The sequence below is a fragment of the Sinocyclocheilus anshuiensis genome, unplaced genomic scaffold (assembly GCF_001515605.1).
Source record: "Sinocyclocheilus anshuiensis isolate Anshui unplaced genomic scaffold, SAMN03320099.WGS_v1.1 scaffold438, whole genome shotgun sequence".
NCBI classification, from domain to species: Eukaryota; Metazoa; Chordata; class Actinopteri; order Cypriniformes; family Cyprinidae; genus Sinocyclocheilus; species Sinocyclocheilus anshuiensis.
In genome coordinates this window covers 1,914,926-1,926,118 of record NW_015546118.1, presented here as the reverse complement: position 1 = coordinate 1,926,118, position 11,193 = coordinate 1,914,926, and the positions used below count along the sequence as shown (strand labels likewise).

The following is an 11,193-nucleotide window of genomic DNA, read 5'->3' as shown; positions in this document are numbered from 1 at the left end:
TACTTGCAGTATAAAACTACTAAACTAGTAGTTTACTGAGACTATACTTCAAAGTGTACTAAAAATGCTACTACAAGTATTTCATTAGCAAACTATCAGTATACCTATAAGTTCACTTTTAGTATAGTTGCGGTACAAACGAAACATTTTGATGTAAACTAGTTGTGTACTCAAAGTTTACTACTGTTATACTTAAAGTATACTTAAAAGTATACTTTTATATACTAGAAAGTGGGCCAATTTAGTCCCAAGGAGTATTGAAATAGTACGCTTACAAGTATACTACTAGTACACTGATATTTGTATACTTACTACATAAAGTATACTTAAAAATATTCTTGAACTTTACTTAAGTATACTTACTAAAATAAACTTGAAGTATACTACTTTTTGGTAAGGGTAGCGTGTCTCCGACATAGTGACAACACTCGTTGCCTTTTCTAGTGCAGCTCAACCAGGTCTCATCCCATTCGTCGGTATTTGTGATATCACAAATCCCGGAAAATATGTGTTGTAGTCCAAACGAGTCGTTCGTTGTAGTTTTTGAAAAGTGATTTATTCATAATTTCAAGCATCTAAGCTTAAACTTTTCGATCAAAAGGTTTTAAAAAGCGTGTGAAACAAAATTCAGTCAAATGTATCAGGCTTATGTCTGAAATAATATAATATTGTGGCACTGCTAGTTACCCAGCATGCTTTAAACATCAGGGTCAAATCAGAGGGAGTTTTAGCTGGTTACGTGCAAATACTATAAAAGTGTGGAAAACAGTTTTAGGAAGTATTCATAGTTGGCTGAATATTTATATTTCGCTGTAATATTGCATGTTATTGTGTTACTATTGTTGAGATTTATAGTTCAAACTACGTAGATTCTGCCATATTTTTTGTTGTTATCACTTATGTTATGTTGTTTACTATAGGGTAGTGCAGAGATGATCTACTGTTATAAAAAAGCAAAAAGACAGAAAAAAGTTAGAATTTTAGCACTTCCTGTTTTATCATCCTGAAGTCATTGGGTGTTTGAAACTGATTTTGGGTTAAAATTAATGAGGTCTGTGGTCAACACAAACTCAAGATACTTTGTTGTTTCAAGTACATCATGCCAAACAGGTAAACTCTACTCACTTGTCTGCTTTTACAATCTAATTGTGTTTGTACCCTTGCAAATTATTCTAACGTTCAGAGAAAATGTTTTGAAATCAAGACTAAAAGAGTTGGTGGTGACATTTAAGTCATACGACTGCGGTGTAGTTCAGTTAATTAGATATATTTTCATATATCATTCCTAGGCCTGAGGTGACTTATTCCCTTGTGGTTATGGTTAAGAGCTTCATATATAGATGTATTTTGGCTCTTTGAGAAGATAACCAATGTTTCAGAAGAAATGAGCAGGAAAAAGGGAGGGGTTAGAGGAAAATAAAGGAGAGAAGGGCGAGAGTGAATGATAGATCATGACGCATTCAGTTCTGTGCCATCTGCTACAATAGGGCCTTTCGCACCGCGGGAACCTATTCATAGTACCAGAACTAATTGTGGAACTACACACTTTTTGGCATTTTTGCACCGCCGGAACTGGGTGCGATTTTAGTACCGGACTGCCTTTTTCGAGAACCAAATTAGCTTCTACTCCGATGCAGGGTCTAACCAGCACAACTGGTACTAATCGTGACGTAAGTAGACACTGATTGGCCAAACGCGTATGAAAACGCCCTCACCCGCCATGATTTAAAACGCCGTGTAAACATACTGTAAACATTGTGTCAATTTATTTCGCAAGTATGGAGAACAGCGATAGATGGACGGACGCTGAAGTGCAGGCACTTGTAGCAAATGTAGCACTGCCAGTTGTCGTTGGAGATTCTTAGTCCTCCTTTCTGTTCTTTCAATTGCTTTACGTATACGTCGACTTTCCATGTCCATTATTTGTGAAATCCGTGAGACACAACAAAAACACAGCTCCGATCACAGCGTCCTCAATCCTCCTGTTGTTAATGGTGTTCTTCTTTGTTTCTGTTGTTGAACGCTGCGCACAAATGACGTCGCTGTCGACCAGCTTATATCACTTCCTAGTACACACTGTCGGTGCGAATGCAGCCCTTTAAATGGTACTGGGAAATAGTTCGCGCAAAATCGGCCCAGTACTTTAGTACTGTACATTTAGTTAACATTTAGAACTAAAACGGTGCGAAAGGCCCTATTGATGTTGCTAAAAAAAACATTATTTTGTGTATTTCCACAAAATTGTCCCAGTACTTGAGTACTGTACATTTAGTTCTGGAACTAAAGCGGTGCGAAAGGCCCTATTCAGACAGCCATGCCATGAGGTTAATCTAAGGTCGTAGCAGTCTGGCTCTCTGTCTCTGATAATACACACGCTCACATGCATACGTGCTGTTCCTTTACACATCTTGTGCATTGTGTCTCTGTGCAGAATAATGGAGGTTCGACTATTGTTCTGTGCACATCTAGCCTTATAACGGGCTGTGATTTTCCCCATGGGAAGATCACCATGGCAATGAACGAGTGAAATGTGTGTGCGACTTAGACTTTTAATGTAGGGCTTATATTGTATGTAACATTAACAGTCAGTGCAATCCAGAACTGGTGTAAAGAAACCTAATGTACAATGCACAAGTATGAAAACAATGTATGTTGAGTGCTCTTCATCTGCTGGTTAAAGAAGGACGATTCATTATGTGATTCTGAATTTGACTGTCATAGTATGTCCTCATGAATTTGGTGACTGTTTGTTTTTGAAAATCAAAAAACAAAACAAAACAATAATAATCTAAACACAACATGCAATGCCCTGAAAGAATATAGGTCTACTGCTGTATCTTTTTTTTTGTTTTATTTGTGTTTCATAATTGTAAATGTCACAAAAATATTTTGTATTGTGACGTGTTCTAGACTGTTTTATGTTGTGTAAATGTGAATATATTTATTTTTGTGTTTAAATGAATGATTTAAAAAAATATAATATTTTGAAATAGCAGGTGAATAAAATAGATGATATAATATAATACATAATATGACAATAAATGAAAAACATGCATAATTGGGAATGATAGATAATTGTGTTTCTAACTACTAACTAAAACTTGACGGAGAAAATGAACATGAGACATTAATAAGAACTCATATGGCAGCTTCAGTCTCTCTCTTTGGCACACACATGCACAAACATAAATATACTGGACTATACAGTATACCATAGACAGTGTTTTCTGAGTGCAACATCAACCAAGTGTGACCTTCAAAAATGATGGGCAGAAATTTGTGCACTCAGTTGACCCTGATAAAAATGCTGATATTTTATATAATAACTGTTCAAGCGCAGATAGTGCAGCATTTATGGTGTCCACTATAAACAAATGTCATTTTGAAAGGTTGCCATCCCTCTTCATTGTAGTCTGGTGATGCTGAAATGTGCGGCTTGTGTACCGGATAGTGAATGCTGACCTTTGCCCTCCCCTCAGTTATAAACAGAGGAACTGTTTGCATTGTTCTCAATGTAACTGGGTGGTAAATAAGCTTAAAATTTGTTTCTCTCCTTGCATGTAAAAAAAAAAACTATTATTTTATGGTCCTTTGCTATGTTCAGTGAATTATAAAGACATGAAAAACAGTGGTTGCTTGTATTTTCCTAGAGTCGTCAGCAGGTGGCACTGTGTGTGTTGCGTATGAGACAGTACGCATGCGCTCTCACCCTCGGACATCTGGGTGAGACGTGCAGCGAGATACGCACTCTCCGCCGCCGTTTTTTTGGCGGGTTAGCATCAACTGTGCTGAGACTGGAGAGGATGGATGCAGGTAGTATGGACGATGAAGATGATTCTTCAATAATTGATAGTGAGGGATGGTCTCAGGTACCAGATGCATCAAACAAACCAAGGTAACACTCATACGCTTCCCGGTTACACAAGGGAACAGTTGGTCGAGTTTCAGAATAGTGACCCTGTCCTGCGGGTGTTTAGAGGGTTCTGGGATAAGAAAAAGAAACCAGTCCACTTGGAAGGAAAGTCTCTGTCCAGGTCTGTGAAGTGCCTTCTGAAACAGTGGAGCCTCATAAAAGAACGAAATGGGTTGCTGTATCGAGTAGTAAATGACCTTTCTGGGGAGAGCTGCTGGCAACTGTTGTTGCCTGGGTGTTTAAAGGAACAAGTGCCGCGGAGTGTGCACGACGATCTGGGTCACCAGGGTATCGAATGGACCTTGGGGTTGTTGAAGCAGAGGTGTTTTTGGTCCGGAATGTATGAGGATGTAGAGAAATGGGTAAAGAAGTGTCAACGGTGCATCCTCACCAAGATGCCTCAGCCCAAAGTTCGTGCCCCTGTGAGAGCATTTTTGGCTTCCAGACCCCTGGAAGTGATTGCGGTGGACTTTACAGTCCTAGAGCCTGCTTCTGATGGGCGTGAAAATGTTTTGGTTGTTACCGATGTTTTCACGAAGTTTACACAGGCGTTTCCCACAAAAGATCAAAAGGCCGATACCACAGCAAAGGTCTTGTTGAAGGAGTGGTTTATGAAGTATGGCGTCCCAGAGAGGTTGCAAGGTCGAAACTTTGAAAGTGAGTTGATCGCCGAGCTGTGCAGACTCTACGGGGTGAAAAAGACCCGTACGACCCCTTAGGTCTGCTTGTCATGCGGTGAATGTCAGCACCGATATGGTGTCTCAAGTATTGGCCAGTATTGGCACTGCGTTGTTCGAGAAGGCGTTACAAGGTGCCATGAATGCCAAAATTGGTGATTGAGTGAGTCATCGAGGACGCTGACTTATTGCAGGGGAGAATGTAACCGGGTGGTAAATAACCTTAAAATTTGTTTCTCTCCTTGCATGTAAAAAAAAACTATTATTTTATTGTCCTTTACTATGTTCAGTGAATTATAAAGACATGAAAAACAGTGGTTGCTTGTATTTTCCTGGAGTCGTCAGCAGGTGGCACTGTGTGTGTTGCGTATGAGACAGTACGCATGCGCTCTCACCCTCGGACATTTGGGTGAGACATGCAGCGAGATACGCACTCTCGGGAAATTGTGGAGTTTTTTTGATCATCCATGGGTAAATACAATGTTTTATTATTATATTTTGGATAAATACCAATTGTGGATGTATATTTTGTTGTATTAATTCGGCGAACTGTCATATTTAAAAAGTTATGTCGTGTAGAATGTCCGCGAGGATATGACGTCACACCATGTGGTGTATGCCCTCAATGTGTTCCTGGTGATAAATTTAAATCCCCAGTCACATCAATAATAGCACTAACGCTTTAAACCTACAAAAGGTCATATGCTGAGGATAATGTTTTATCAGTCACTTATCCACTTATGTAGGTTTGAATCCTTTTTTTTTTCTGCCTTTCTCCCTCTCGCCCTTTGGTGCGTGTGCATGTCCAACACCCTGACACAGCACACTCAAAGTGAGAAATTACATTTCTCATCCCTATAAGAACTGCTGCATCTGCGTTTTCACAGCGGTCTGTATTTATTTGCAAAGACACACACACACACACACACACACACGCACACGCACACACAGAGCATTAAATAACATGCTTTTAAGTGAGGCCATAGTTTTATGGTGAACAAGGGAGCCACTCTCCTCAAATTGTTAGAAATAGCCCATTAACGCATGCACAGAGTATTAGGCGTGTGCATGTGTGTGTGTGTGGTGCCGGTACTCAGTGTAAAGGGAATCTCAGTTAAATGAACAACCTCTCTTGCTTCTCTCTTTCCATTTGTTAACCCGTAATGGACAAGGCTTACATCTAATGAGGTGTAATTTGCATGTAATTTCGACTTAACGGTCAACCAGCACAACAGAAAACAACTTGATCTCCCTCTGGGTTGAAAGGTCCTATTACACAAAGCACTCCAGTGAAGAACCTCGCTTATTTTAGCTGGTGAATAGTTGATTGATGGTAAAAAAAAAAAAGAGAGCGAGCACATGCAATGCTCAAAATTAACTGCTCTCTGTGCCTCATTGTTGTCATTGTATTAACTGTTGCAGAAAAGATGGATCATTTGTGGATACAGACACTCTCTTTCTTTTTCTACACAGGGTGCTTGGAAATTGACAATGTGGTAATTAATTTTTTTTTGTTTTGTCATAATACAGTTTTTTCAACTGCTTACACACAAAATCTTTATTTGTCTCACAGTTTCTGAAACCTGACACTCAAACACCTGAACCACACACCAAATCTGCAAAACCATACACTAATTCTCGGCCTTTGACTCAGTTTTCAATTTCATAAAACACTTTTTGCAAATCACAACACACAATTCTCTATGTAACACACAAAAATCTAACAGGAGTTAATATTATGGCAAAGGTGTTTGCAAATGTTTGCGTTTTAGATGTGTTTGTGATATTTTGAATGCAGTGTTTCATTTTGCAAGAGATGTGAGGCATTTTGCATTTTGTGTGTGCAATTCCTGGATTTGTGTGTAAAGTTTTGAAAAAAAAAGGCAAAGTTTTGAAAATGTGTGTAAGCAGTTGAAAAAACTGTAAGCCATAAATGGTCTTCTTGCTGCTATAGTGCTGCTAAAAAACCTGTTAATCTGCCTCATTTCCTGTGCTGCTCCAAAACACACCACAGGGGGGTGCCATGATATTTAAACACTTGGATTAACAAACAAATCTGAAGACATTCACATCTACAGTATTTTTAAATGTCATACTTCCAAAAAGTGTTTGAATATAATATTCAAATGTTACATTATTTGTACATATTTGAATATTTGAGTCTCTCAGAGTGCCAAAATCAAACTACATTATTGCATCCTTTGTCTGCTTGATTTTTGAAAGTGTATGAACTGTGCACATGCCTTCAGAATGTTCTCTGAAAGAAATATTACATCTCAAAATAATCTACACTGTTACTACACTAATCTACACTACACTGTATATAATTTTATACTATAGTTATTATAGTATAGCTTAATTGCTACTATGTTTTAAATGCTTTAGAAATATGATAATTCAACATTAGATTTCACTTAATCGTTTATTTGTACTTTTTATTATTTATATTACACTGGTCCTTTTAGGACAATTCATGTTGAATTTAGGTGCATGAAGCTAGTTGAAAGTGGTCTAGGGAAGTCAGCAGAGAATCGATTGTGAGGACACAGAGCCTCTTCATGGGTGGTATCGATCTGCTCAACTTCTTAACAAAAACAAGTCCAGCTTTTGGTCCAGACACCGGTTCTTGCATTTTCTGCCCCAGAATTATATTCTATATTTTGAGTGGTCAATGCTTAGCTATTATTAATACAAGACTGCAAAGCCTTGGAGAAGCAAAGACTGAAAGGGAGACACACAGTGAGGCACAGCTGACAGCCTCATCCAGATCAATGCTCCAAATCTATCATTGGAGAGAGGTCATTAGGTCCTAATATAAAAGATGCCCGTTTGAATTTTACAGGACTATGTGAGATATTTAAGCAAAAAAAGAGAAAGAAAAAAAGGTCCGTGCTTTTTTACAGTTGGGTAACAAAATTCAAAAATTTGAAACAACCTGTGTTTTTGTGCACACATTTTTCTTTTTTAATATTAAAAAAAGACTAAGAAACATTAGCAGTTACACATATTACTTCATGTTAGGAGAAAAGAAAACAGAATGTGAGACATGAAAAGGAACTGATAGTCAACATTTGAAATGGATCAAAAAAAGTTAATCAAAGTTGTCCTAAGACAAGAACACATTTTGGTTTTAGGCTTTAGGACAAAGGTTTTGATCCATTTTAAATGTTGACTAGTGTACTTATTATGATTAGATGTTTTTAAAACCAACAAAAATGCATTAGAAAAATCAATATTAGTCTTTTGAGGGTTGTCCTTGACCTTTCTCACTTCACACTGCTTTACTGGGCTCAATGCTTTTGGGAGAAGATGTTTAATAATTAATACCATTGCAAATACAATTCAGTGTGTGCTTCTCTTTGGTAGTACAGCTTTCTGAATAATGCTTTCCTGTTTTATATATACTGCTTATACATTCAGCTGTGTGTGTGTGCGTGCGTGCGTGCGCCGCATGTTTACAATTGACTTTATCATTGATGAGAGTCTGCAGGTCAATAGAGCTTATTAAGAAAGCCAGACCCATTTGTGTTGCAGAAAGGGAGAAGGCTTGTGTGGACAGTAATGAACAACAATAATAAACTATTACATAAACACTGAGTCATTTGTTTCAGGAACATTTATGAAGATAATACTGAATGCCACATTTACACATGCACTTTCATCAGGAACAGCATTTACATGAACAACATGTCCTATAAAAATGAGAACAGGAGCAAGATGATTTTTTTTCCCTCAGTAAACAAGGTAAAGATTTGTATTATCTAAATGTGCCATCTGCACAAACATGTTTCTGTGTCATGAGACCGCCTCATTGATGTAATTTAATTTTTAATTTAAAAGTGCATCAGATTACTTGTTGACTTTATTGTATCTTGTTTTGTAACAATTAAAAAGTTTAAGTTGAAAAGTTTAATTGTAAAAATGCATTAGAAAAATCAATATTAGTCTTTTGAGGGTTGTCCTTGACCTTTCTCACTTCACACTGCTTTACTGGGCTCAATGCTTTTGGGAGAAGATGTTTAATAATTAATACCATTGCAAATACAATTCAGTGTGTGCTTCTCTTTGGTAGTACAGCTTTCTGAATAATGCTTTCCTGTTTTATATATACTGCTTATACATTCAGCTGTGTGTGTGTGCGTGCGTGCGTGCGCCGCATGTTTACAATTGACTTTATCATTGATGAGAGTCTGCAGGTCAATAGAGCTTATTAAGAAAGCCAGACCCATTTGTGTTGCAGAAAGGGAGAAGGCTTGTGTGGACAGTAATGAACAACAATAATAAACTATTACATAAACACTGAGTCATTTGTTTCAGGAACATTTATGAAGATAATACTGAATGCCACATTTACACATGCACTTTCATCAGGAACAGCATTTACATGAACAACATGTCCTATAAAAATGAGAACAGGAGCAAGATGATTTTTTTTCCCTCAGTAAACAAGGTAAAGATTTGTATTATCTAAATGTGCCATCTGCACAAACATGTTTCTGTGTCATGAGACCGCCTCATTGATGTAATTTAATTTTTAATTTAAAAGTGCATCAGATTACTTACTTGTTGACTTTATTGTATCTTTTTTTGTAACAATTAAAAAGTTTAAGTTGAAAAGTTTAATTGTAAGGTTTACATTTCATCTTGGTGTCAGTACATTTAAAGCGAAGTCATGGCCTAATGGTTAGAGAGTCGGACTCGTAACCCAAAGGTTGTGGGTTTGAGTCTCGTACCGGCAGGAATTGTAGGTGGGGGGAGTGAATGTACAGCGCTCTCTCCACCTTCAATACCATGACTGAGGTGCCCTTGAGCAAGGCACTGAACCCCCAACTGCTCCCCAGGTGCCACAGCAAAAAAAAAATGGCTGCCCACTGCTCTGGGTGTGTCTTCACAGTGTGTGTGTGTGTGTGTGTGTGCACTTTGGATGGGATAAATGCAGAGCACTAATTCTGAGTATGGGTTACCATACTTGGCCACATGTCACGTCACTTTTTTTTTTTTTTTTTTTTATGTTCACTTGGAGATTATAGGCATGTTTGAGATCAGGAATCAGAATTCTGTGTTTAATGTCCATTAAAACCAGAATTCTGTTTAATGAACAAGAAGCTGTCCCTGTGCATGACAGGAAAACATGTCATCTGTAAGTGTTTGTGGTTTGTAAATCAGCTCATCTTCTTCTGCATCCGTTCTCAGTGTTTCTGTGCAGCGTTTCAGTAAACAAAGTATTACCTTTAAAAGTAATACCTTTAAAATATAGCTCAAAATTTGCCATCATGTGTATGCTGCTCACATATTCTTATGCTTATTCTAAAATGTCTTACATTTGCTTCCAATTTGGTCAATGCTAAAAACAGAAAAGAAACATTTTACTGATGTTGCAAAGTTAACAAGTCTGCTTAAGTTAAGTCTTTATGGTTAAATAGCTTACAAGGCAGCAAATGTACGGCTAGCAAAAGGAAATGAACTAAGGCAACCACAAATGTTCCATGGTAAACCACCTTCAACTTGATTGGTGTGATACTAGAGCAGTTGTCTGAGTTGTAAAATATATACATATAATCAGTCCCTGAATTCCCAGGGAATTGAACCCATGATCTTAACATAGATAGTGCCATGTTCTACTGTTTGAGCTGCAGGAATGCTAGATTTCTAACTTTTTTCTTTTGCTTTTCTTGCTTTTTTTCACCTTTTTGCAGTAATATGGTTGTTGATAGAATGAAAAGTCTGCTGTGAGTCTACTGTGGACCAAGTAACAAGTAACTAGTAACAAGTAACTAAGTAACAAGACTAAGGACAAGTCTTTGTGCCAAAAATCTAAACAGTAACAGAGCAAAGAATGTTATATTGTAACTAGGACTTTGAACCAATGAAACAATTATTTAAATGGATTTAATTTATAAGTAATTTCCTGTACATATTTTAAATATGTATCCTAGTGCTGTTAGAAGAGTTCTGATTATTCTTAAAGGGGTCATATGATGTTGCTAAAAAGAACATTATTTTGTGTTTTTGGTGTAATGAAATGTGTGTATGCGGTTTAAGGTTAAAAAACACATTATTTTCCACATACTGTACATTATTATTTCTCCTCTATGCCCTGCCTTTCTGAAACGCGTCGATTTTTACAAAGCTCATCGGTCTGAAAAGCGAGGTGTGCTCTGATTGGCCAGCTATCCAGAGCATTGTGATTGGCCGAATACCTCAAGCGTGTGACGGAAATGTTACGCCCCTTACCATATTGTAATGCCCTGTCCGGCCGGAGCGACGAGACATAAACATTAAAACCCATTATAAACGAGGCATTTGTTGCATCCAGTGGGGACATAATTACGGATTATAATGACTTATACGGTCTTTTTACGCGTTGCGTTGCATCGCGCCGCATAAACATAAAACCATGTCTGCATTTGTGATCGGAGAAATGACAAACAACAAGTGCTACTCTACACTGCTCAAAACTTGCGTTTGAATCGTCAGTGGCAAATTCTTTAAATATAAAAAACGTACTTACAGTCTGTGAGAACGCGAGTTTTGAGCAGTGTAGAGTAGCGCTTGCTGTTTGTCATTTCTCCGATCACAAATGCAGACATGGTTTTATGTTTA

At 37.6% G+C, this 11,193-nt stretch overlaps 1 protein-coding gene across 2 annotated transcripts in view; it reads left to right on the top strand.

The window, feature by feature from the left end:
* Window positions 1-4,944: 4,944 nt before the first annotated feature.
* LOC107700939 (membrane-spanning 4-domains subfamily A member 4A-like) overlaps window positions 4,945-11,193 on the top strand; it is a 17,877-nt gene continuing 11,628 nt past the window's right edge. For both annotated transcript variants that reach the window (XM_016502815.1, XM_016502813.1), the window contains exon 1: window positions 4,945-5,061. The gene's annotated coding sequence lies outside the window, so the exon portion shown is untranslated. The remainder of the gene's footprint in view (window positions 5,062-11,193) is intronic.